Genomic DNA, 27666 nt, shown 5'->3' on the forward strand with positions numbered 1-27666 from the left:
CTGGTTAGGCTCACAGTTTCCTGGGAGTGACAAACGTTATACTAGTAAATTTGCAAGTCTGTATATAACTACACCTTTGACAAGGGCTACAAAGGAAAGCACAACATGCAATGTAAAATGGTATCAGCAGGACGTGGGGGGGATCAGGGGACAAGTCAGATAAAGTTTCTCCAAAAAAATAATACATGATGCCACACTGGAAACATGAAAAGTTAGGTAGGTAGTTAGGTAAGAAGAGGAGGAAGTGAGGAGAAGTACATCATTTAACCTTGTCCAATAATAGTGAAAATGACATAAGTAAATAAGAAACTAGGTAAAATCTTGATCCTTAAATAAAAATCACCACTTATTCAAGCTATGATTTATACTACCCTTTACATGCCAGTATTTCACAAATGGTTTTATACTAACGCCCTGTCTATAGGATGACATCAACAAGGTTGAAAAATAGATGATTTGGTGTTTTAAACCAACATAACTGCTAAATCATAACACGGTACAGTGGATTCCATGGTTTGTGCTCTATAAAACAATTTCTCAATTTCAAAGGATCTTTCACTGACCGCCTTATGTAAGAGCAAGGGGGACACAGGATTAGTGTTCATTCCTCACTTGTAAGACTGGCAAAGTTAAGACTATGACTCATTTCTCAACAGAAAACACTTTTTAAAAAAGACTAATGAAGAACAAGCAGAGAGCAAGAATCTTAGTTACTCTTCAGCCTACAGGTGGGGAATTAAACTAGATAATTTTGCTAGAATTTCTTTGATTCTACAATGCAAATATTTGGGGCTGGGGAGTTAAGAGTCCAATCTAATATGAAGTTTACCTGTGTTCTTTCTTTCCTGTACCGTGAAAGCACATCCCTAGAAGTGTAATCACAACGTTTTAGAACTAGGACAATGCAAAATATAATGAGGCGACTCTCTGGGAGTACAATTCCAGAATTTCCCAAGCATATCTGTTTTAAAATCAAATTTCACAGTTTAAATGTGATGCAGTGGCAACACAGTACACAGTATGAGGTCAGAGAGTCAATTATTTCCTTTACTCCATCTCTATTTCTTTCTCTTCTGTGGTAGGATCAAACAGGTCACAAATAGAGAAATTTAGGTGAATTTGGCTTTCTGCTCCCTCACTGGATATAACCAGAGGAGTCACAAGGCAAAAATCAATGGCAAAGTGATGAAAATCCCTGTAATTGTGACATAATCTATTTGTTGTGTTCAGCCTTTATCAGCAACTTTTAGAGTTTTAGCATGTCACATAATTTTCAAATATTAAATAACCCTAATGATGTGTACCCCACTGAAAAACAACTTTCCCTTTTCATTTTAATCAGGAGAAGAGTGTTAGGAGCAATTTGTTCCCTCTGTTATATTCATGTGACCGTGCTTCTTTTTTCCTTTTTCCTTTTTTCCAGAGATCAACAAGATAAATCTAACTGCCTAGCTGCAAAAAAGGATGAAAGGGGCTCCACTGTGAACTGAAGTTTCAGTTGAGATGCCTTATACTGGCTGATGTTCTGAAATTAGCATGAAACAGCACCAGAGGAAACAGAGGGATTTTTCCGTGTTGTACAAAGGACCCTGTGAACCTTCCAAATGCCTAAGATCTCATTACTGACAACACTTTTTGCCCTCCAAGTTTTCACGTGGTGACCTTATGGCTTCCACTGGAGCATGGATGCAGATTTCCTCTCCAGTGAAATGGCATGAATGGAGTGCAAAACACAGTCTTTAAGAAGGCAAGCTGTGCACCACTGACATAATTAGGAAAGCTGCTTGGGAGGAGAGCAGTGGACATCTAATGAGCTAGCAAGGGTAAGGTGGAAAATGAGAACGTGGTTATTTGGAGAAGCACTGTTTGAGTTTTCCTTTAGGTAGGTTAAAAAACAAAATAGTTAAGTCTGCTGAAGCCCTTCCAGAGTTTGAGGATTAAAAGCTCTAAGGAAGCTTATGTCACCGTAGAAAGGGAAGAGAGAGAAGAAAGTGTTCTGCCTTCAGTAGCTGTTTCTGATTATTACTCTTTTGACCCAAATTCACTTGGAAAGGTGGCCTCAATTTCAGCATGAAAGAGTCACAGACAATATTTTTAATGATTTCAATATAAAATGCAGGATTTGGGGCAAGCTATGTGACATATTATGACTAAAATTCAAGAAAGTGTTTAAAAACAAGTATCTGATTTGAAGAGGAACTATTACAAGATCAAGGACTCCATTAGTCTTTGTATTTTAGAGGCCCTATAAAAATGCAAGAACCCTAGAGCAGCTGTGTGGGTTTAGACAAGTTGCCAAACTTCTTCAACCTTCCGGTTCCTCAACTGTGTAGAGACAATCACAGTACTCTTTATTTCAAAGGAATTTTCTATGAGAATTAACTAAGATAATGCATGGAAACATTTAAAAGAGTGCTGGCCCATAAAAATGAACATTAGCTATTTTTGTTATGAGACATAATGAGGATCTAAACTAAGGCAGCGGTAGTAGGAATGGGAGGAAACATGATGACATTTGAGGAATATTCAGGTAGTAGAATTAGGAAACTCTGGAGATTCATTGGATGTGCGTCTAACAAAGAAAGAAGAATCAGGGATAATTCCCAGAATTTAATACAGACATCTGAGTGGGTGAAAGGTCATCAACTGAAATGGAGACTGCCAAGGAGAATTAAGTGAATGGGGAAGATGACGCAGACCTTTAGTTGGGAAATCTTGAGGTTCCTACTGATTATTCCAGGACAGGACAACAACATGCTTGATCTTAGAAGATAAAGAGCCCTTAAAGGAGACAAAATTGGTACCTGAAGCATGTGGAAAATCTAGTGAGTTTAGTAAAATGGAAACAAAGGAGTAGAGAGAATCAAAGAATGAATGATTTAATGGTGTCAATACAACAAAAAGAGGGAAGAAAAATAATCCGGAGAGGGGATCAACAGGTATAAAAGCCTGGAGGACAGAATAGGGTTTAGTGGTGAAAACCAGGGTAAGGGAGAGGAAGTAATATAAAATTGGGACTAAAGATGAAAGCAGAAAGCACATAATGAAGGCCTGTAATAATTTGGGCTTCCCTTGAGGGCAGTTGGGGCCATTGAATACCTTCAGGCAGAGATGTAGTATAACCAAATTTGGTCATTTGGAGGACAATTTTTAAAAGCTGCATATAATGGATTAAAGAGGAACAAGCCTGGAGTCAGAATGATCATTTAGGAGGCAATTATAGGAATCCAGAGGGGGAAAGATGTTAGCCAGGACAAGGTTATGGCACTAGGGTAGTTAGGTGGAAAGACCCAAGACATTTAGAAAATTAGGGATATAGAGGAAATAAGGATGAAAACCCAGTTTGGGATCAGCATCTGAGTAGAAGGTAATGAACACATGAGGAGGCATCGGTTTGTTGGGGAAGATAAATGGTTCCATTTTACATGTGTTGAGATTTTTAATTCCCTCTAGGTATCTGATTGGAGGTGTTGGCAGATGTATATACAGATTTTTATCTCAGGAGAGAATTGTATTGGAAATATAGATTGGACGCCATTAGCTCATGCATTGTATTTGGAGTCACAGGAGAAAGTGAGGAACTATATAGACTGGGAAAAGAAAGTGGCCCAGAAAAGAACTGAAGAACGATGTATATATGATGCATTTTGTCACTTCAACTAAACTGTGAGCTCCGTAAAGGAAGAAAATGTAATGAATGCTTGTTGGGTTTTAATTACCCAGCTTCCAAACATTTTCTTCTGATAGAAATACCTGAAATTTCCTTTAAGGAATCATTCTATCCCATATTTCTCCCACACATTCTCACGGCTGCACTAGATGACACAGGTTGTATCGGTCAGCACACCACATCGCTTGGAAGCACTGATTGTCTTAGGAGTAGACACCAAGTGTCCAATCAGAGTGAATCCTTGAACTTGTGGGAGGAACTTCCGTAGAGAAAGGCTCTTTTCTACTGGACTTATATCTTTAAGGACGTGAGCTTGAAGCTCTCAAATGAGTTACAAAAGAACAAAAGACAGAAAAGGCTAATCTGAGAGAAGCAAGAAATGATAAGAAAAATGATCTTTAAAAATGGAAGAGAAAGGAGGGGGAAAGATAATAAGGGAATAGAAAAAAAGAGAAAGGAAAATAGGAATGAAAAAGGAAAGAAAATTATTTTGAGCATCTACAAGATGCTCTCCTGTCACTAAGCTAGTAGCTTTCATACAGGTTATCCCATTTAATATTTATAAAAATCTTGTGAGACAGCAAACAAGTGGAATGACTAAGGCTCAGTCTCAGATCTGACTCCAAATGTTTGTCTTCTTCACAACTTTATGCAGTTTCTTATAAGGTATGAATACTAGTATCATGTTTTAAGCATTTTTTAAATTCAAGATAATTTGATTGATGTTGATGATGAACATGTGCTGATATAAGATATACTTGCAAACGTGGTGTTGTGAAATTTTATTCTGAAAATAAAATACCTAATTTAATACATTAGAAATACAATGATGAAAGTTTAGAGCTCTAAGGAAACACTAAAATTTTTAAAACAGTATCTTTAACTCCTAATGATCGTCACCACATTCCATTGTCATTTAGATTATCCCTTAAAACCTAGGGAATAGATTTTTTTTTATACCAGACAAATAGTAATAAATTCTAATCATATTTATTTCACCAGTTGTTTAGTTTTAGGGAAGTGAAAATAGAAGACTATGAGTAAAGCAGTATAGGATAAAGGAATCAACAGAAAATACACAATTTTTAAATTACTCACATCTCTGTAGGTTGATACTATAAAAGTTGTTTTATAGGGTTTAAGTCCAACAAATTCATGTTCCCATTTACTATCGCATTTCTATTACCAGGAAGCTAGTCAAGGTGTACACTATATTACTTTCCAGTCTACTCAAATTTATACTAAACCTTTATGTTTCACAAGGTTTTGTTTTTCTATCATTCAGAAAATATTTAAAGATGGCCCATTAAAATATACCTGTTCTCTTTCTGAGAACCCTGTATTTCAAAAGCTTGTTTAATGCAGATTCTCTGGGAATATGTATCAGGGTCAGGTCTTAGAATCTTCCTGGATGTGTAGTTGGACTGGCAAATATAGGAGTGAATATGGCAGATACAAAAGCACATCTGAGAGTTTAGGCTCAGTTGCGTTCTCCAAAGTTCCACATTTCTAGGTACTGAAAGGAAGGCCAGAACGTAGAATATGCAATGTTATAAATTCCCACTATTTCAATTGCCCCAAAAGAATGGCATTCATTTTATACTTCAATTTCCTATAGTGACAAAAATGACTGTAGTGGGCATGTGTTGACTTCGTCTCCCCCACTCTGTCTGGTACTAGAGAACTTTTTTCCTGTGGAAAGCCCACTTCATGAGGCTCAAGCAAGCCTGATCTTCCTCCCACTCCAGAGCCAGGGCTGACTCAGTTCCAACCAATTAGTCTAACCCAGTAGCCCCCAGAACAGTGAGTCAAACTAAGCCAAACAAAAGCTTCTTTATATTTTTGCCAAAGATAGTGGCCATCTGGCTTACTTGTAGAGAGGACTTACACTAGAGGAAAACAGAGTGTGAACACTGAAGATATCTTCTGAATAGCTTGATCCAGACAGAGCTGATTCCAGCTGTACCCCTGGATTGTCCAGTTATGTGATCCAGAAATTTGCTTACTGTAACTGGTATAGGGAAGCAAAACTTGCACCCAAAGTGTATCTTTGGCATGTGGATTATTTCTAGCTGAAAACAATCAAGGCCCAAAAGACTCAGGAAGAAACTTTGACCTTCCCTCTAACTGCCTAAAAGAATTTAGAGAGCCTGTTCCCAGAATAGAGCTAGGTTATTAAACTTCTGATTTTCTCCTATTAATCTATCTCACGTCAATTTAATTCTTAGACCAGCTAAGAAGAACCTAGAAGGGTAGAGGAAAATTTCTTCAAAGTGTCCTGATCAAAACAGTTAGAGCTAGTGAAATACAGTTAAAATTCTATCCTAAGGACATTTCTAAGGACTGAAGAACTTTACAAATCAAGACTTTAACTAAGATACATCTCAAGGAGTAGTCCCTCATTAATTAAAAATTATGCAATAAAAATATCACCGGTGACCTACAGAACTCTCTTAAAAGGCACTGGCTAGGACAGTTCGAGACACTTTTACTTGTACAGGGATTCCTGTGTCAGAGATTGTTACAGAAAAATTATATTTATCAGAGTCATCCCTTTCTCTTAATCACCATTAGCACTGCTATAGCTTAAGCATTCACCTAGTCAACACTGAAATATTTCCTAACTAGTCTCCCTTTCAACAAGTTGTCCTGATCAAAAGTATCCCTCACACAGTGGCCAAAATAGATGGCATAAAACACGAAACTGACCATTTCACTCCCCTATTTAAAGTCCTTTGGGGTCACACTATCCACAGCATAGAGTCTGGATTGTCAGCAAGAGAAAAAGGACCTTTTCTGCCTCGGTCTCTGAATTCTGCTCTAGTTTCAATGTCATTAATCTCTGCCTGATACTTCACGTGTCAATAAACCCTTTCTGCTGGTACCTTCCAATTACACCAGGCTGTTTGTTATATCTGTGCCTTTGCTACATGCCTGACCCCCATTACTAGGCATTATTCAAGACTCAGTTCAATTATCACCTCTATCTAAACCTACAGCCACACCCAGCCTAATTCAAACTGGCCTTTGTACCTCTGCTTGCTGTTTATATTAAAACATACTGTCCACTGCTCTGTTACTACAGCAATATATTATTTGTAATTGTCTTTTTATATATCTGCTTCATCACACTAAATTATTCTCTTCCAGAAAAGGTACCGTGTCTTAACCCACTTTGTATTCCCGCACCTAGCACAAAGCCTGGTTCACAGTAAGTATTCAAAGTACTAAATACATACATCCATGGAAGCACAAATTGAAATAGCTCATAGAGGCATGGGCAGTGAGTAAAACCTTCACTTAGAAAGTGAGACTTCAATCGTTCCTAAGGATTGGTAAAGAGGTAGATAAGACAAAGGAAGGTAATTCCTAGTAAGGTGGATAAGGTCAGGTTTCACTAAAACCTCCAGACTGAAATGCAAAGACATATTCAGAAGAGTCTCAGTGTAACCAGAGCTAAAGAGTTTCTCCAGATGAAAAAGTTGGGTCTAAGCCCTATAGTGTCAATACTAAGAAATAACGTTCTGCTAAAGAGATTAAGGGGACATTAAATAATTTTGAGTCCCTAATGGGATATGACCAAAAATATTTTTCAATTTAAATTACCGTATCTTGGTAGTCCCAAAACAGTGAGCAGTGGAAATAAAATACAGTGAGCAAAATGTTTCAGCAATAGTTTAAACTTGAATTGAGGTGACGAGAATAGGAAGCAAATGTTATATAAAGAAATCATTTGTAGAATTTACTGGCTGGTTAAATATGAAGAACTGAGGAGAGAAAGCATAAAGGATGATTTGAAATGTTCAAAACTTGGAGGGAAAATTATGATACTATCATAAAGAATAAGGACTTCTAAAAGTAAACCAATAATAGGGAGTCAGTAGAGAGGTCTGCTTTCCCCCACGTATATGTAACTGTGAAATATCCAAGGGGAAATAAATAGCAAGTTGCTGAAAATGTGGACCTAGATCTTTAAAAGCAAGTCAGGACTGATGATACTAAGTTTAAAAATTATATCCATAAATGCAAAATAAGATACTTCACACCCACTAAGACGGCTGCAATGAAAAGACAAAACCATGTATTGGCAAAGATGTAGATAAGTTGGATCTCTCCTACACAGCTGGTGGGAATGTAAAATGGTATGGCCACTCTGGAAAAGAGTTTGGCAGTTTCTTCAAAAGTAAAACAAAAACTTACCGTGGAGGGGGGAGGGATAAATTCGGAGATTGGGATTGACATATACACACTACTATATGTAAAACAGATAACTCATAAGGACCTACTGTATAGCACAGGGAACTCTTCTCAACACTCTGTAATGACTTATATGGGGAAAGAATCTAAAAAAGAGTGGATATATGTGTATGTATAACTAATTCACTTTGCTGCACAGCAGAAACTAACACAACATTTTAAATCAACTACACTCCAATAAAAATTAAAATGAATAATTAAATAAATAAAATCAAGGCAACACTTGTTTAAAAAAAAAAAAGATAAACAAGCACTGGGGCTGTCATACAACATGATGACTAACACCACGGTATGGTATATTTGAAAGTTGTTAAGACAGTAGATCCTAAGAGTTTTCATCAAAAGGAAAAAAAAAACATTTTTTTCTTTTTTTTTTTTGTCTCTATGAGATGATGGATGTTAACTAAACTTACTGTGGTAATTATTTCAAGATACATGTAAGTCACATCATTATTCTGTACACCTTACACAGTGCTGTATGTCAATTATTTTTTTAGACGAAATAAAATGCTTGCTTTCCTGAGATAAAAATGGTAATATATAGGTCAATTATATCTCGATAAAACTGAGAAAAAATGTGAACAATTCAGTTGTTAAAAAAAAAAAAGAAAACTTACCATATGATTCAGTTGTTAAAAAAAAAAAGAAAACTTACCATATGATCTGGCAATTCCACACTTAGAAAGCTACCCCCAAAAATGAAAACATATGTCCATTCAAAGACTTAAATGTTCATAGCACCATTATTCACAATAACCCAAATTGTAAAAATCCAAATGTCCATCATCTGGTGAATGGGTAAACATAATGTGGTATACCTGTATAATGAAATATTATTCAATAAGAAAAATGAATAAACTATCCATACATGGATGGACCTCAAAAAACATTATGCTAAGTGAATGAAACCAGACACAACAGACTACATATTGCCTACTTATATTTATATGAAATGCCCAAAAAAGGTAAATTTATAGAAACAGAAAGCAGGTCAGTTGATGCCGTGAGTTGTGGGTGGGAGCAGTAATTAACTACAAATGGGCATGCGAAAACATTTCAGGGCTTTCCTTGAAGAATGTGTGGTACATGTCTCTTAAATATTAAATGAATAAGGCACAGAAATATTTTGAATTTAGGGTAAGAATATCCAACATTGGCTAAACTATTGGTTTTTTGTTGCCAGTCACCAGAGGTTCTCTAAAGCACTGGGGAAATTAACCCTCCATCTCTGTATGTGAGTCTTTGCAGAAACCCTACAGGTCACCTGTCCTGTGGATCAGATGCTCTTTGGGTCAAATTCCCTATGGTGGGATAAAGGTTTCAGAGAATGTGCCAAAGGAAGCCTTTTTGTGCATCTCCATATAGCAGAAAATGTCCTCTTGCACGTGTTAACTCTAGAATCTTGACTGAGAAATGCGAACCATAGCTGGAGATTAATCTGATGAGAAGTCCCACTGCCTTGATGCTTTTTCTCTCCTTTCCATTTATCTCTGGCTCTCTAGCTTGAGTGCAGTCTAAACCCCACTATTCCATTGCATTAATGTTTATATTAACTTCTATGGTTTTTAGTGCACCTGTTTGCTTCCTTTCCTCTTTCCTCAAAAGCAAATTAAATTTGAAAATCAAATCAGAATTAATAAGGATTAGGAGACATCAATGTTATCAAATCCAGAAGGAAAGAGAGGGGAAGTAGATGAAATTTGACAATATTTATAAATAGGAAGGAGTGGGAAAATAGCAGAGAAATGAGAAAGACAGATAAATTATGTCTGTCTCATCACATCCATTCCTCTTCCATATGTTGTATACCACCTCTAGCAATTTACCACACTCCAGCGCCAAGATAGCAAGAAGCACAGGATTTCCTGAGAGACCACGGCTCTCACCTCTCCGTCGCAGGCCCACATTTAGAAAAACAAAAACGCTCAACAGCAACCAAAAGTTCACATTGGGCGGCTTGTTCCTCCTCCAGGCCTGATTTCTAGGCAGATTTTTTTCTAGCCTATGGAAATGTTTTAGCATTAATTTGATCATGGTTTCTTTCACACTTCCTTACTAAGGTATTAAAAAAGGGAATTCGCAGAAATTCATCGAGTGCCATCAGCGACATTTTCACAAGTGTTGAAGAAATGAATATGAAGATGGATTTCAGAAATAGTTCTTCAACTTATTTAGTTCATTCGCTGTTACAGAAGATCAATCAGAGTCCAAGTGCGTTATGTTGAATAAAAAGTTCAAGTTCTTAACATGTAGGTCCCAAACTCAAACCATTAGATTGACCCTGCATCCATGAAAACTCTCCATTGTTTCCACGTGCAACTTTATCCTCAACCCCTATCCCCCAATACCTGTTTGACTGTGACTCGAGAGGCGTCTATATTCTAGTTCATGGCTAAGAAAACAAATTTTTTGTCAACTATACATAGTATAAATGTGCTTACCAGGACATATTAGACCTGCACGTAAGGTCAAGTTATTTGGTCTGACTTGTGCCCCTTTAAAAATCTGTACTCTCATCTCCAGAGAGTAAGTCTGAGGGCGAGCTTGCTACGTAATTAGTGACTTGAGTTGTCCTAGGGGCTCAATTTCAGAAGGACATTATGAGCCATGAACAACTGAGAATATATCAAAAATAAAATGAACAGATTAAATGTAATCAGAGGCTTTCAAAACAAAAAAATTTTTTTAAGATCAAAGGATCTTATTTGTGCAGGTTAATTGTATTAGTTCAGGGTACCATGAGAACATAGCAAAGACTCGGTGGCTTAAACAACAGAAATTTTGTTTGAGTCCTGGAGGGTGGAAGTCCAAGATCAGGGTGCCGGCATCACCGGGTTCTGGTTAGGATTCTCTTCCTGGCTGGCAGATGACCTTCGCCGTGTGTCCATACAAAGCAGAGAAAGAGAGAGAGCAAGCTCTCCGGTATCTCTTCTTATAAGGGCACAATCCTATAATGAGAGCTCTACCCTCATGACCTCATCTCCAAACACTATCACACTGGGGGTTAGGACTTCACCATAAGAATGAGGGGGGAAGGGGAGACATAGTTCAATCCTTGGCAATAAGCTAGAATTAACTGGGTTTGGGAGCTGCATTACACTGCTAACTAATCTTGAAATCAGTGGATCCTGAAAACCATGCCTTTTCACAATTTGCTGCTGGTAAGCCCCTCAGTTCCACCCTTTATTTGGGCAGCTGGCCTACAGTCAATAGTATAGACCACTATAATAATAAATATTCAATATTTTATCTTTTTTTGTATCTGATTTATTAGTCCAGGAGATCGTACCTTTGGGGTGGAGGGATCCTCCCAGCTTTGTATTATCTTTACATTTATTTAATAAGCTTGCTTTTTATATGTCCATTTGAGTCAATAACTAAAATGATAAAATATAAAAGGAAAGAGGGGAGAAGCATAGAACTTTCCCTATATAGACCCATCATCAGTATTCTTTGGGTTCTGTCATTTAATAAGTTTACCAAGCTGCAATCATATACATTTTATAGTTTATCTTATCCATAAGAAAATTGTCAGATGTCTTGTAAAATGCCTTCAAAATTCCAAGTACAGTATGTCTACATCATTTTTTGGACCTCTCATTTCAGTAACAATGACAAAAATTTGAAATGAGATGGCCCAACACATTTTGCTCTTGGTAAATTAATTCTGACTCCTTGTTAGGTGTTCTTTCTAACTCTGAATCTTTTCTAATCTAACTCTAGTCTGCACTGGCATTTAGATCACCTTGATTTTCTATAACATTTAGGCTTCTGTGAAGTGTTCTATGACGGAATGTTGTTCATATTTTCTTTTTCAATATTTCAATTTAATTCAGTTAAGTTTTTTCCATAACATGATTTTACAAGTACCATCTGCATTGCTTGAAACTGATGACATGACAAGCTCTTCAAAAGTGCTTATTAAGGGACTTCCCTGGTGGTCCAGTGGTTAGGACTCGGGTACTTTCATTGCAGGGGGCCCGGGTTTGATCCCTGGTCGGGGAACTAAGATCCCACAAGCTGCGCGGCAAGGCCAAAACCAAAGATAAGTACTTATTAAAAGAATGAGTGAGTAGCATTCCCTTTTAGAGCAGCTATGGGGGGTTAGTTTGTGGTTATAGGAGAAGCAATGCTGAAGGAATTTTGAATGAGTTATAGGCTTTCAGGAGGCAGAGCAGAGAGAGAATGGGGGACAGAGCACAAACTGAAGAACACAGAGGGAGAAACAAGGGGAAGATTCAGAAGAGAATTAGGGAAGATGGGCAACGTGGGTTCAGTTACAACTTGGGGACCATTAAAGGCTGCATGGGAAGCAATGAAGACCAAGGGCACACATTAAGTTGGGTAAAGAAAATCTGTTAAGAGAAAGACACAAAAGCAGTGAAATAATTTTTTAAATCTTCCAGATAACAAATAAAAGACAGACATAAAATTGTGGTTAACTGTGTCAAATGTTGTCTCATGAGGTTATTATTCTGAGCAAATTCGAAAATACAGGAGGGTAAGATGGACTTGGAGAAGATCAGGACACACCCGATATTATTAATTATTATTTCCTCTCAGCCTGCAGAACTGTTTAATATAATTTCACCTGTAGCTTGATCATCTGCCCTTTAATTTAGCTATAGTAGTTCTATCATCTTATCCTTTTTAAACTTATTTTTTTCATTTAAGATTTTGCGAGAAAAACTAATTCTTCAGTGGAAATGTTTGTAGACCACTGAACTCTAATTTAAAAACCAACGCATACCCAATTACATTTGATTCAAAAGTAATGCCAGAGGACAAAATGCAGGATTTTTAAATTTAAAAACAATTATTCTCAAAGCACATATACTATATAGAAGAAAATGCAAATCCAAGTGGATCTATTTTTCATTTGTCCAGGCTTCATTAGATGTTACTATTGTGAATGCAGTACAACTCATGAATTACATAAAACATTTTAAAGGGTTTGTTTATATGTGAAATAGTAAGTTTCCACAGAGTTACCTGAAATTGAAAGTTCTCCCACCTTCTGGGCTTAACCAGTCATCTAAATTTTCAATAAAAAGGCTTTAACCTGGTTCATTAATTTCTCAGGGCATTCTTATGTTTCTTATGTTTTTTCTAGTTACCACTGACCCCTTTTTCCTGAGTCAGTCAAAAGTTTAGTTTCACTTTATCCTGTTCCTCTTCTACATTACTTCAAATCACATGCAACATTCCTCTGATTTCTCTCATTTCTCTAAAATATGCCTAACTCAAGGCTGTGTTATCTACAGAGAGCCTATTTTTACTGAAGGTTTTGGGCAACAAAGGGTGCCAAGTTTACTATACAATTTTTTTTTAAATATATATTTATTTACTTCGTTGTGCTGGGTCTTAGTTGTGGCTTGCAGGCTCCTTAGTTGCGGCTCGCCAGCTCCTTAGTTGCAGCACGTGGGCTCCTTAGTTGTGGCTCTCAGGATCCTTAGTTGTGGCATGCGAACTCTTAGTTGCAGTATGCATATGGGATCTAGTTCCCTGACCAGGGATCGAACCTGGGCCCCCAGCATTGGGAGCGCAGAGTCTTATCCACTGCGCCACCAGGGAAGTCCCAACTATATAATCGTTTTTAAAATCTTAAAACTGATTACTAGATACCATTCCCCTACATTCAGCTGGGCATTTCCTACCTTGAGGAATTTCTCATCAATCATGGCCTACTTTGGACCCAACTTTCTGTGTTCTTCTCCTGTCTCTACCAGACAGCCTCCAACTCACTACTCCAGTAATTTTTTTTTTTAAACATCTTTATTGGAATATAATTGCTTTACAATGGTGTGTTAGTTTCTGCTTTATAACAAAGTGAATCAGCTATACATATACATATACCCCATATCTCCTCCCTCTTGCGTCTCCCTCCCACACTCCCTATCCCACCCCTCTAGGTGGTCACACCCGAGCTGATCTCCCTGTGCTATGCTGCTGCTTCCCACTAGCTACCTATTTTACATTTGGTAGTATGTGTAAGTCCATGCCACGCTCTCACTTCGTCCCAGCTTCCCCTTCCCCGTGTCCTCAAGTCCATTCTCTACGTCTGTGTCTTTATTCCTGTCCTGCCCCTAAGTTCTTCAAAACCTTTTTTTTTTTTTTTAGATTCCATATATATGTGTTAGCATACTGTATTTGTTTTTCTCTTTCTGACTTACTTCACTCTGTATGACAGACTCTAGGTCCATCCACCTCACTGCAAATAACTCAATTTCGTTTCCTTTTATAGCTGAGTAATATTCCATTGTATATATGTGCCACATCTTCTGTATCCATTCATCTGTTGATGGACACTAGGTTGCTTCCTTGTCCTGGCGATTGTAAATAGAGCTGCAATGAACATTGTGGTACATGACTCGTTTTGAATTATGGTTTTCTCTGGGTATATGCCCAGTAGTGGGATTGCTAAGTTGTATGGTAGTTCTGTTTTTAGTTTTTTAAGGAACCTGCATACTGTTCTCCATAGTGGCTGTATCAATTTACATTCCCACCAAAAGTGCACGAGGGTTCCCTTTTCTCCACACCCTCTCCAGCAGTTATTGTTTGTAGATTTTTTGATGATGGCCACTCTGACTGGTGTGAGGTGATACCTCATTGTAGTTTTGATTTGCATTTCTCTAATGGTTAGTGATGTTGAGCATCCTTTCATGTGTTTGTTGGCAATCTGTACATCTTCTTTGGAGAAATGTCTGTTTAGGTCTTCTGCCCATTTTTGGATTGGGTTGGTTGTTTTTTTGATATTGAGCTGCTTGTAAATTTTGGAGATTAATCCTTTGTCAGTTGCTTCATTTGCAAATATTTTCTCCCATTCTGAGGGCTGTCTTTTCGTCTTGTTTATGTTTTCCTTTGCTGTGCAAAAGCTTTTAGGTTTCATTAGGTCCCATTTGTTTATTTTTGTTTTTATTTCCATTTCTCTAGGAGGTGGGTCAAAAAGGATCTTGCTGTGATTTATGTCATAAAGTGTTCTGCCTATGTTTTCCTCTAAGAGTTTTATAGTGTCTGGCCTTATCCAGTAATTTCTTACGCAGTGCAGTTCAGCTCTCCACCCACCAGCCAAATAATGTCCAGGTTCATGTTTGCACACTCAGAAATTCATGAAGATGATTTGCTAAACAAAGGATTGTTGACTTTAAATTTCCAACATTTAACAGCAAAACAACTGAGGGCTCTTTGAAATTGGTTTTCAAATTCTTAGGAAGGTTCCCTGCAGCTGTCTACAGCAAGATCCTACATGTCCTGAGTCTTATTTTTATCTTTCTGAAACATCAGTTGATAACAACTATAGGCACAGACAAAAAATTCTGGTATCCTAGAGTTGTTCCCCAACCATCAAAAACCCATTTTGTTGACAAAATCTATTCATTACTTAGCTGTATTATCAATTGGATGAGAATACACAGAGCACAGATTTCAAATGTAACTCTTCTATCACCTTATATAAATAACTTTTAATCACCTTCCTGAAGATGGGGGCTTGTAGTACCCAGAGTTTGAAAAGAAGCAGAAGGAAAGTAAAAGAGTCTTTCCTCCTCTTAGGGGGAAACTAGCTTAAGCTCTAGTTACCAAAGAAATACGATTCTCTCCTTGCTCTGTGGACCTATGTTGCCACTTGGATTTATGGTGACAATGTTTCCTGGCTCTCTGGATTTATGCCTGACACTGAAGTTGCACAGACGGCCATTTACATTTCTTTAGAAGACTTTTTAACTCTGTAGCTCTAACAACTGCTTTTGAGCAAAGGCAAATTAGGTAACTTTGAAGGTCAAAGTCTTGCATTTTGTGTTTCTTCCTTACCATTGCTATATTATGTGTAGCTGACACAGCCTGAAGATACGGCATGATACACCATATGTGTTTAAGGGTGGGGGACAAAATCAACCCAAAGGAACTGACAGTCACCTTCACTATGCCAGTTTGTGTACAACAATTGATTTACGTTCCTCTTTTCTTCAAGAGCCAGAAGGTGGCATCTGACTACTTATTTTAATATTTGTATTTATTTCATTAAATATATTATGCTTAGATTGACAACTTAAACTTATTTTCTATTTTTAAATATAGAATTAAGTACAGCAAATTAACTTGCTGGAGAAAAAAACAAATGATACAAAGCAAAAAATATAGAAAGGCAATAAGGCCATCTATCCTCAGATCCACAGAATAGATGAGAATTGTCTTCAAATGATTATGACCTAAATATTTTTAGAAAGACTTCCACAGTGATTTTGAACTGTTCAACTAGTACTAAGACTATTAAAATGAAAAGGTAAGAAAAATATACACTATCTTTCAAATTACCCTGACTTAGGCTTAAACTTCAGAGATCTAATTAGATCTCAGATCTAGAGAAATGCAAGGAAATGACCTCTCAGCTTAGAAGGCCGTCTCTTTTTTTTCCCCTTAGACAGCCTATGTTCACTGTGAATTATCTATCACAATATTAGTAAAATTGAGGAAGAACAAACAGGAAAACATAGATGAAATGTTTAAAAGATGTTGTTCCTCTTTTTTATAATTTCATTGTCCTTCAATATATCCATTGAAAAAAAACAGTTTGTTATTATTCTGTACAAACTCTTGGTGCTAAGCATGTTGGACGTAAAGGAGAACAAGCTATGATCCCTGTTCTCAAGTCACCCACAACCAAGCCTGGAAGGTTGTCACAAAGAGGTCATCAAAATGCAATGCAGTGAAGGCAATGACAGATGTGCAAAACTGTGAGAAAAGCTCAGAGCAAAGTATTTCCTGAGGAACACAGTGAGAGCAAGTAGGAGGGTCCGGAAGGCTTCCTGGAGAAGGCAACCTGAACTGAGTTTCATAACATTAGCAGGAATTCCACATAGACCAGTAGGCTAAGAAAGTAGAAAGGGCATTCTAGGCAAGAGACTACCAGAAAAGGGTGTGAGGATGGCATTGGCGGGTGCTAAATGATAGAGTTCCCTATATGCTATATATTGATATCAGCATATATATTAAAGGGTTTGATATTTAGCCTGTAAGAGTTAGGACTCTTCTGAAGGGTTATACACCAATCTGTGACATGGTCAAATGTGAGTTTTAAGATCACTCTGGTGGCAGAATGAAGAATTAGTCATAATGGGATAAGACCAGAGGCAGGCAGTTGAGTTTGGAATCTACTGCTTGAGATGATGAGGGTTAAACCAAAACCTTGTTATAAGGACAAAGAGAAAAGAATCTATCCCAGAGCTATTGAGGTGGGAAAGTTGGCAAGATTTTATGGTATGTATGGCAGGGTGTGCAAGAAAGGTGGGGTCTGCAGCGATTTCTTGTGTAGCTGCTGGATGGAAAGTAGTATCATCAGATAAGATAGAAAATACAGGAGGAGGGAAAATTTTTAAGAGGAAACAAAAGTGCTCATATTCAGAAGTATTGAGAGAGATGCCTATAAGGCATCCTGTGGAGAGATCTAGTTAGCAAAGGGCTGTGTAACTATACTGTAGAGGTCCAGATTAGAGACATCGATTTGGAAGTCTTTAGTAAAGGTTAGAGATAATGAGAATAGCCAGGATCTCTCAGACAGAATGTGAGCACGAAATAAGGGGCTCTAGAAAAACCCTTGGTGAATTCCAACCTTTAAGAGGTGGGCAGAAGTTCCCAGAAAAGAAACTGAGAAGTTAATGTCCATTTTTCAAAATTATCAACGTGACTGAAAGAGAGTGTGTGTTGACAGTCCTAATGCCCGGCACTTTCCTTTAAAAAATGACAATGAGGATTGCAGGTATTTAAGTGCTTAGGGTGTCAACCCCACAAATTGGAAATTTTCATCTTCCTTGGATGTCTCTCTGCCTGAGTTTTTACTTCTAAACATAAATTCTAATGAACAGTCGTTAATACTCTTCTTACAAATAAAGATTTCCTCTTCAAACATTTACAGCATTTTCTTGTGTGAAACACTTACTAAAAAGAATGTCTTGAAGAGTGGCAGTGAAGAATTGGAAGCATTGGATGGAGAAGAACTTTGAGAGTTTGGCTGCAATGGAGCAAAATACAACAACAGGTTTATTACCAGATGAAGAGAAATAATAAACACGTTGCTCCCCGCCTTATTAGTCAAGGGTTAGTTGTATATAAAAGACCATATTGCAAAATTCTACACTCAAAGACAAGTTGAACAGTTTTCTTTTGGAAAATCACTTATACATTTCTAGGACTTATTATTTTTCCACAGTTAAATCTCTGTTCCTGTCCTTGTCATTTCACATTTGGTATTCCAAAACCCATTCCTCACCACCTGTCTTAGCCTTCTCTTCAATCTGTCCAAAAGCTTACAGCTAAAATCATCTTTCAAATCTCTTCTTTCACCACAGTACTTTCTTCCTTAAGATTATTTTTCAATGTTTTAAATCAACATTTTCTGGGAGCCCTAAGGGACATACTAGTAACATCTTCTTAGCCTCAAAAGAAATATATATGTATATATATAATTTAATTTTAACAAATGATAATTTATTGAGCTGTGAACAATTAAAACAGAAACAAAAATAGTAACACCTTTTATGTGTGTAGTTACTGAAATTTTTCCAAGGCTTTTCACCTTATTAATTTTAATAACTTCTATCCTTTGACTGATGTTATTCTCATTTTAGATGGAAGAAACTGAGACCCAGAATGTTTAGGGGCTTTATCCAAACTCATGCAAGGTCAAAATGAATTTCAGAACTCAGTTTTCTCAACTATCTACCTAGTGCTTTCTCTACTTAAGTAAAATGGTATACCTAACACTGCCTGGAATTAATGCCAATAAAAAAGGGAGCAAACATTACTGTGTGCCTATAGTACATTTGGCACTGAGCTAAATAAATTATACGATAACTTCCATTAATCTTCTCAATCCCCCATCGTTTCTTTTTTCTAACTGAGGACTAGGAGTGTAAGAGCCAGTAATATTACTCATTACATAAGTAATAAAGAAAGTAGTATAATTTATTTCATAATTAATAAAGGAATAATTTGAAACTATGTTTCTGATCCCAAAGTCTGAGTTCTTTCCACCTATGTGCACTGTCCCACATAGTAAAAAGCTTCAAGCCCATTTCCATCTGTTATATCTACACAATACAGTTTTATTGAGTGGCAATTATATTACAAATATATTGCAGACAAGATGATAATGAAAGAAAAATGCCATCAGCCCTGACCTTGAGAAGCACCCAGTCTTGGAGGGAACACCAACAAGTAAACACAGCAAAAAGTACAGATTTTTCCTTTCATAACAATGGGGGAGGGGTAAAGATGAAAGGAGTTTTGTTAAAAAGAATGTAAAAGAAAATAAAAATATTTTTAAATGTTAAAAAAATATGTAAAACGATAGTTCAGTAACAAAGCTCTCAAAACAGTGATTCTCAAACCTTATTTTGTTATACATTAGGACATTTTATTATAACCATGGACAACCTGTATGTCTGAAAGAAACTAAGGACAAATTTTAATCCACATAACAAACTACAGGTATATGAGGGAGATGAATCATGACATTCAATAAATAATGATACCCCACCTATAGCACAGTCAGGAAGCATGGTCCTTCAAGGGATGAAATACAGTACGCTTGGTACAAACTACGAATGTATACCTGATAAGGTAACTTGCACGTATGCCTATTTAGTAAATACTTATTGACTCTGGCAGTGAGAAGGAGGTGGTGTGCACTTGGAAATGAACACTGAAATGTTAAATACCTGGAAAGCAGAATTGTGCTCTGCTTAAAACCTCTACTAGCAATCGTGTAATCAGCGTAATAAATTTTACAGCTCACATATCATTTTCTACTGCTGTTGACCCTCCTGCTGCTAAATTATTTCCATCTTTCTAAGGTACAAGAATTCTACATAAACAGAATCCCATAAAAGTCATCCTATTATTCTTACCGAATTCAATTATCAATAAACGTTTATTAAGGACCAACTATGAGCCAGGCACTTAATAGAAGTTTCCTTGACAAATGGACAAAATTTTGGAAAGACTGACCTCACTGAATACAGATACTACTATGTCCTAGTTATTCTGCATTCCTTTAATACACACACATTAATGTCACATTTGTAACAGGTTTAGATGGGTATTTATCAAGTGTGGATTTAAGGAGTCTTATTCTTGGTAAATTCAAAATCCATTTGAAACATATGGGTTCATTCTTTCAATCCAAATTCATCTTTTTCAAGTTTAAATGAATTGGTTTTGAAACATGAATTTAGAAAGGCAAAAAGACTAATCAAAGAAGCTCCTAAGACTTCTCACCCCTGGAGAAACATATGGATGTTATTTAAAATCAATTCAGAAAAAAAGACAGGTTGAAATTTCTTACTTAAATCAAAGCTTGTCTTTGCAGTATTACATACGGCATGATTATTAGAAGATGTGTACCAGAAGGAGTTCACTTTAGCAATCGACACAAACTGACTCTGGCTGATGTAAGCAAATAAAAAGGAGTTTTTAAAAGATGTTATAAGGGGAGGACCCAGATTTGAATTACTAAGGAGCCTGGAGAAGAGAAGGAATCATGTAGCAACGACACAGCCAGAACCACAGCCAAACTCCAACCGGAGAGCTACTGCCAAGAGGAACCCTGTTGCTGCCACCACGAATCTCTTAATCCCACATCGCACCCTCCCACGTTATTGGCACTGGACACTGGGTGACACCACTTTCGACTGGCACAACCAAGAAGTTTCTACTGCTCTCCCTTCCTGGTATCATTTGCTTTTGATTTAAGATCCAGGGTGAGTGGTCTGATTGGCTCAGTCTAGATGACTGTATAGTACACTCACAAAATGGAAGGAGATTCAGATGCTATAAAGAAAGTTGTAAAGATAAATATTAACAAGATGATATTAATGTTTGCCACTGTGAAAACTGCCCTACATTCTTCACCTCTTATCTCTGATTTTGCCCAATTCTTCCAATACTGTCTTCTTTCCTAAGTCTATAATGTGCATCCCCCTACAGAATTTAAAGTCACATCCCTATTCCTTAGGACTTGACTATATCTCTATTGGATATGATTGAGTTCATCTGCATTGAACAGAAAACCTCCAAAACAGCACTGGTTTAAACAAGTTAGAAGTTTTCCTATCGATCACAAAAGGATTTTGAAAACCAGCTGCCCAGAATTGTCACAGTGGCTCCATAATTATAATGAGATCATGACCCACTCTTTCCATTGTACCAACAAGGGCACCTCATTGTTCAAAATGGCTGCCAGAATTCCAACCATCACATCTGCAGGCCAGCAAAGTGAAAAAGTGGAAGGGACAAAATGCTGTTTGCCTCTTCCCTTGTAAGGAATTCTTGTGGAAGCCACACACGAAACTTCTGCTTACATTTCATTGTCCTTACTTAGTCACCTGTTTGTACCTAGCTGCTAAGAAAATTAGGAAATAAATCTTTAACTTGGGCAGCAAAATTAGGAAATAAATCTTTAACTTGGGCAGGCTAAAAATCGAGATTCTGATACTACTGAAGAAGGGGTGAGTGGCTAATGGGGAAAGAGGGGGTGTAAATAGCACTGTCTCAAACAATTTGTTTTTACTGTTCTCTCAGTATTCCCTCTGTGGTATTTTTGTCTCACAAACAGAATTGGCCGAGGTAAACAAGTATCATCTCCTGGAATGCGCACAATTATTTAAAAGCAGGCTTCTCTAGTACATACTCATTGTTTGCCTCCACTCGTAGTACTTCCTGCTCTCCACAAAAAATACCTCAATTGCTTTAGGGAATTTTTCTCCCTTCGGTCTCAGCCATATGGTTTACTATGCTCTACCCTCAGTTCCAGGGTTCAGTGTAGTCCATCACCCAGGTCCTAAAATTTGAGGCAGTACTGGTATCTTATTTCATTCAATTTAAAAAAAAAAAAAAAAACAGGAAATTTGGGGGTAGAGGTTTCTGGGGGTAAAAATCAGCCAGGTAACAAATAATTTTTGTATATGTACAATGTATCAACAATAGTTCTAGACACTTAGAATATAGCGGGGCATTGATTCAGGTGCAGATGACAGAAACTATTCTAGATAGTTTAAGCCGAAAGGCATTTAGTACAGGGTCCTTAGCTTACAAAATCATTGGAGGGGCTGAAGGAGCCAGACCAAGGCTCAGTCTTTAGAAATGATTCCCAGAACACCATTAAAGAATTGGCCTAATGAGGCAGCTGTTTTCCCTGTTACCAGAAAGCTGGGTAATCAGGAAGGTGCTGGTTCAATTGTTGACTCAAGTATCACACTGTTTCCTTCAAGTTCCCAGCATGAGGAAGCCAGCTGTTGGCCCCAAGATCACATCACCTTGACTACAATTCAAGCCCTATGCCCTGCCTCCTGGCACAAGATTGGACACTGGAAACTCTAATAACATTGATGCAGAAAAAGCAAACAAACGAAGACCAAAATCTCCACAACTGTGCTTACCTTCAGAACTCGTTGAAGCAATACAGTAGAGACTGGCTTCCTTCCACCTTGCAAATCTTACATGGATGGCTTTGTTGGCATAAATACATCATCTGAAAAGGAGTTTAGAAACTGTTTTAAATGTTCCTGTCTCAAAAATGAAGTGGAGGATATTACAGAGGAATAAGAATGGAGTTTTTGCATCCAGTCTGCAGTATCTGTCACAAGCAGTCAACAGGGTAGATGAAATCTCTGTCTTCTGTGACACTGAATCTCTGTCCTCTTAAGGAGACTCCTCTCCTCATGAGTGACAAACTTATTAAATGAGGAGGCCATTAGATGGAGGCGGCTCTATTACCATGGCAGCCTTCATAAGCAAACCAAAATCTTATGCCTGTAAATGCCTCAAGGTTACGATATCAAAATGCCAAGGACCACCAATCACAAATAGCCAACTAGGCTTAAAGCTGCAGCCAATCAATAATTTTCTTACTTTGCTTCTGCCCTTTCTCTAGAAAAGTCTCTCCCTGTCCGTAGAGCACTAACCACTTCCGTTTTGGTGCTGCCCAAGTCAAATCTGTTTTTGCTCAAATGAACTCCTCAATACTGTAATATGCCTCAGTTTATCCTTCTAATAGGAGCAACCAGAACGGATTTACACTCTGAATAGTGTGGTAAGTACAGGTGAGTCTTTAACTTCTCTCAGTCATTTCACCATCTTGAAGGAAGACAGCCTGAAAATGACACTGATCAATGAAGAAGAGCAGAGCCAGGGACTTCATAGAGAAATATATAACTAGAGCTCCAATGACATCGTGTGCCTGTAGATCAAGCCATGCCTGAATCCCGTCTTCCTTGAACTGCTATGTTAACTCAGCCAATATACCTTCTTTTGGGTTAAGCCATCTTGATTGGGATTTTCCATCTCTGTCAATTAAATGATTCTTATTCACACAGCGTTTAGAACCAGAAATGGGGTACTGAAAAAGATTTAACTTATGCAAAATTGTCTACACTGAAGTAGGGGAAAAGGTCATGAGGACTCTGTCATCTGGAGCTGAGAAAACTGGCAACCTTTGTTACAGGGTATGAAAACTCGTTAAAACAATAGCAGTTGGCCCACCGCCCAGGCCTGGGCCCTGGGGGTGAAAGGCGGCGCTAGGACCTGGAGAGAGGAGGCTGCGGCGGGGCCTGGGCGGCCAGAGCGGTGCGACGTGAACTCTGGCTCTGGGCTCCCCGCGCCTTGTGAGGGGGCTTGGGGGCTACAGGGGCCAGGCGCTCCCCGGGCCAGATGAAGAAACGGAGGCTCAGAGACGTCACATGACTTGCCGGAGGCCCCTCAGCCAGTGTAGCCCCACACCCCTGCCCCTGGGCGGCCTGCAGGACTCTTGTCCCCTGCCCCTCAGCAGATGCTGAGGACAGACGAGTAGCAACAAACTCCCAGCAGTGCCAGTGGGGTCTTTCATTAACGCTCCCTGCCGACCCGCATCCATCAGCCTGTAAAAATGCAGCATCACCGATGGCTCCACCCCCACTCTTGGCAACCAAACGAGGCCTTCCCAGTGCCACCAGTACGTGATTGTCACCAGCTTCAGCCACCTGCTAGGCACCAAGCTGGGCCCGAGATCCCGCGAGCACAATCCGCGCGAACGAGGCACCCACCTCGGGCTCCTCGGCCGACGCGGGCAACAAAACCACCTTCCGCGTGATGGCCCGTTCCAGTGTATTCTGTGTGCTGCGGAGGCCCCCGGAGTTCGCCAGCCGGACCCCGAAGCTCTCTTCATCTTCTGGGGTCCCCCAAACAAGATCCAGGAGCCCCAGGGCAGCCTGGCGCGCGTCACCCAGTGCGCAGGCCTGGTGTGCCCCGCACCGAGTCCCGCGCGCTCCCTCTCGGCCGCATGCGCCAATTTGTGGACCTCTTCCGGGGTGAGACAGGCAAGGTCAGGGAAAAGTCCCATTCGCGGTCGAGCATGGGTTGGTTCGCCACGGCGATTGCACGTCTATAGCATGGTCCCCCTGCACCTCCCCCCCCCAACTATTGCAGCCAGCAGCCCCGCCTGCAGTACATGCCCTACCGCTACTATGAGCCCAAGGGGCTGGACGAGTTATCACCTACATCTGGAATGAGCCTAGCAGCAAGGGCACCACCGACTCATCACGGAGAAGAGGGTCTTCTCATCCTGGGCCCAGCTGTACAGAATCACCTTCTCCCACCCCTCCTGGACCTAGGCCACCCTGCCTGTGGGACCCTCACAAGGGACACAGGAGAAGTGGCTCTCCACCCAGCCTCTCGACCAAGGGCCATCTCTGGCCAATCAAGGCTGGTCCGAGTGTCTTTTGGTCAATCTGGGCCTTGAAGAGGGTGAATCCTCCAGCCATTCAGGGCCTGGGAGTATCTCTTGGCCAAATCAGGGAGTTGGGCTTCTATGTGGTTAATCGGGTGTTGGGGGTATTTCTTGTCCAGTCAGGGTCTGAGCATAGACAGTCAGGTTATTTCTGAGTAATCTGAGGCTAAGGACATGTCCTTTCCCATGATTCCTTTGTCCGGAGCCCCAGGATGGACCCCAAATTACTTCCCGTTGGCTGGGGACAGTGGGGTCCTGTTCCAAGGAGCTGGGAACTCTTGTGTTACCCGCTCCCTTCCCAGAGCCAGAAAGAGGTTTTGTGGAGGTGGGAGCTATCTGGAGGCCCGGTTGGGGCATTTGTGGGGTTGGAGGGCCCAGGGGTGGGAGGCTGGCGTTTGGGACTTTGCTCTGCCCTGAGTGGCCTTGGACAAACCCCTTGCCCCCTCTCTGAGCATCCTTCTGCCTGTGTCAGGTTCTGATGTCTGAGAACCCTCCCACCTCTCCCACCAACCACCTTGGGTCTGTCCTCCTGGGTCTGTCCTCCATAAGAATGGCCCCTCCAGCCACCACTCCTTGCTGGGGGGCTCAGCTCCCTGAGGGTCTGAGGCTCCCTTCCCAACCTCCTCCTAGAAACTTGAGGCAATTTTTTTTTCATAGAGTCCCCCAGGGTTTGGTTTGGGGGACTCTGATAAGAAGGGACAAACCTTCAGCTCTTTCCTTAGCCCCGCCCCTCAGCTGCCATAGCTGGGATTTTAAAGAGCCAGGCCCCTTTTTGGCCATCCTGCAGTGAGGTTTTCCACCGGCTGGAGGAAATTTGGGGGCTGAGAAAGGCGGGGATCCCAGCTAGTCTGGGACTTCCTGCAGCACCTTTGTCTGCAGCTGCTGGAGTTGTCCAAGAGTCTCCCCCAAACTGGGCCTGGGAAGGTTCTAGGGGGCCAGCCAGGATCTGTGTGGCCTGGGTTCTATCCCCTCTCTCTGCATAAGGCACTTTATTGCTGGGCCTCGGTGGGGTGGGTCTGGCCCCTGCTCTTCTGGAGCCTGGAAGTGAAGATTGGAGGCCTTCCTGGAGAAGGCCGCTAGCAGTGAGCCATTGTACATTGGGGTGGAGGTGGGGGCCCGCAACTACCCCAGACCTGATTTTGTAATGAGTGTACAAGGATAAATGCACTTAAGATCCAGAAAAACAAAACAAAAACAAACAAACAAAAAATAGCAGTTGTAGCTTTAGGCTCAGACCGTGTATTGAATCTGAAGCGTTAAAAGATTTAGTAGGGAAAAAAAAAAAAAAGATTTAGTAGGAAATTTTTAAGATATTTGTGTGTTAGCTGCCTCTTACAGCCTTTTTTTGCCATCATATATTAACTATTTACTATGCACCAGGCATTATACTAACAATTTACTTGTATTAGCTCATTTAATACCTGATGGCACAGGTACAATTATGATCTCCATTTTACTGATGAGGAAACTGAAGTAGTCTTCTATAGAAGAAAATAGGAGAAACCAGACCTATAGAAAATAGGAAAATCTGGGCCAAAGAAAGAACATTCACTTTTCTCAGAGTGATTCTTTTGATGTGTTCCAAGTAATTAAAGTTGACTAGAAGATGTCTTTGCACAGGTAGAAAAAAAACTGAATTATCCAGCCCCATGCTAAAATCAGTTGTAATAAAAATCATAGAGAAGAAAAATTATCAAGTGATAATATTAGAGCCTGAGACAAGTTTTATAGCCTGGGCACCTCCCAAATAACGTCTTGTGTATTCAGTACAGGAAAAGGGGGCCATCACCTCTCATTGCAAAGATGCAGATGAGTGACTCCCCCAAACCCCACTCGATCAGCCTATTGTTCTGAATTGCTCCCTAGAAGAGAACAAGGCAGAGGCCATTAAATGAACACCTATTTCTGAGAAACAAATTTTTCTGGGCATGTTATAAACTCAAAGACCATGATTTAATAACGTCCCTGGCTTTGTTTACTATCCCTTGAAGTTCAATAAAAGTAGTTTAAAGTCTGCTTAAAATTCAATTAAAGTATTAAGGAAATAGTTTGAGGGCAAAACCTTCAACCAATTAATGAGGAATTAAGGTTGTTGATGACTCTATTCCCAAGGCAATTCTCAGGCCCCAGACCAAGAGAAAGAGTACTGCCTGAAGCCCCAAAGGTAAATACCACCCAAATTCCTATCTAAGCTGTGATCGTACTGCCAGTAGATAGGAGATAACTTCCAAGGGGATGTAGAAGCACCAGATCCGCTAGGAACTTACTTTGCTCCCAGGTCAAGGAGCCTGTGTTACTCTGGTCCAGCAGGAAGTATATGTCTTACAGACCATTGATTAATATATATTGTTATTTGTTACCCTCCATTGTATATTGATTTTATTGTAAGAAGTTAACACTTTCCAGTTAAATTCGGTCAGATCATCACACCACAGGAAGCTACATTTGGATAAAACCAAGAATCTGGCTCACTACCTAGAACAAGAGCCAACAAACTACAGTGTGAACCAAACCTGTCCCTTCCCCCACTTGCATTTGTGACTAAAATTGTATTGAAACTCAGCCACACCCATTTGTTTATGAGTTGTCTAAATGGCTGCTTTCACACTGCATCACCATAGCTAACGGGCTTACCTAATTGCCACAGAGGCATTATGACTCACAAAGCATAAAGTGTTTAAGATCTGGCACTTAAAAAAAAAATCGTTGTCTACCCCTAACCTAGAGAATCCTAGTTCTGGCTCTGGATGTAGCAGTGTGATTGTTTCAGGGGTAGCACAACCACACGTACTTTTGATGATTCCCTAGGACTTGCAAGACTCAGAAACAGTTATACTCAGGCTGATATTTATTACAGCAAAAAGGATGCAAAGCAGGATCAGCAAGGGGAAAAGATGCACCTAGTGGAGTCTGTTGGGAAATAGACACGGGTTTCTAAAGCCCTCCTTCATGGAAGTCACACAGGATGCGCTCGCTGTTCCTC

General features: G+C 39.5%; 1 pseudogene; it reads left to right on the top strand.

Moving 5' to 3' along the window:
• Nucleotides 1-24567, top strand: part of LOC137774077 (alpha-N-acetylgalactosaminide alpha-2,6-sialyltransferase 6 pseudogene) — a 137495-nt pseudogene extending 112928 nt beyond the window's left edge.
• Nucleotides 24568-27666: the final 3099 nt, after the last annotated feature.

This window comes from Eschrichtius robustus, chromosome 12 (assembly GCF_028021215.1).
Source record: "Eschrichtius robustus isolate mEscRob2 chromosome 12, mEscRob2.pri, whole genome shotgun sequence".
In the NCBI taxonomy this organism is placed as follows: domain Eukaryota; kingdom Metazoa; phylum Chordata; class Mammalia; order Artiodactyla; family Eschrichtiidae; genus Eschrichtius; species Eschrichtius robustus.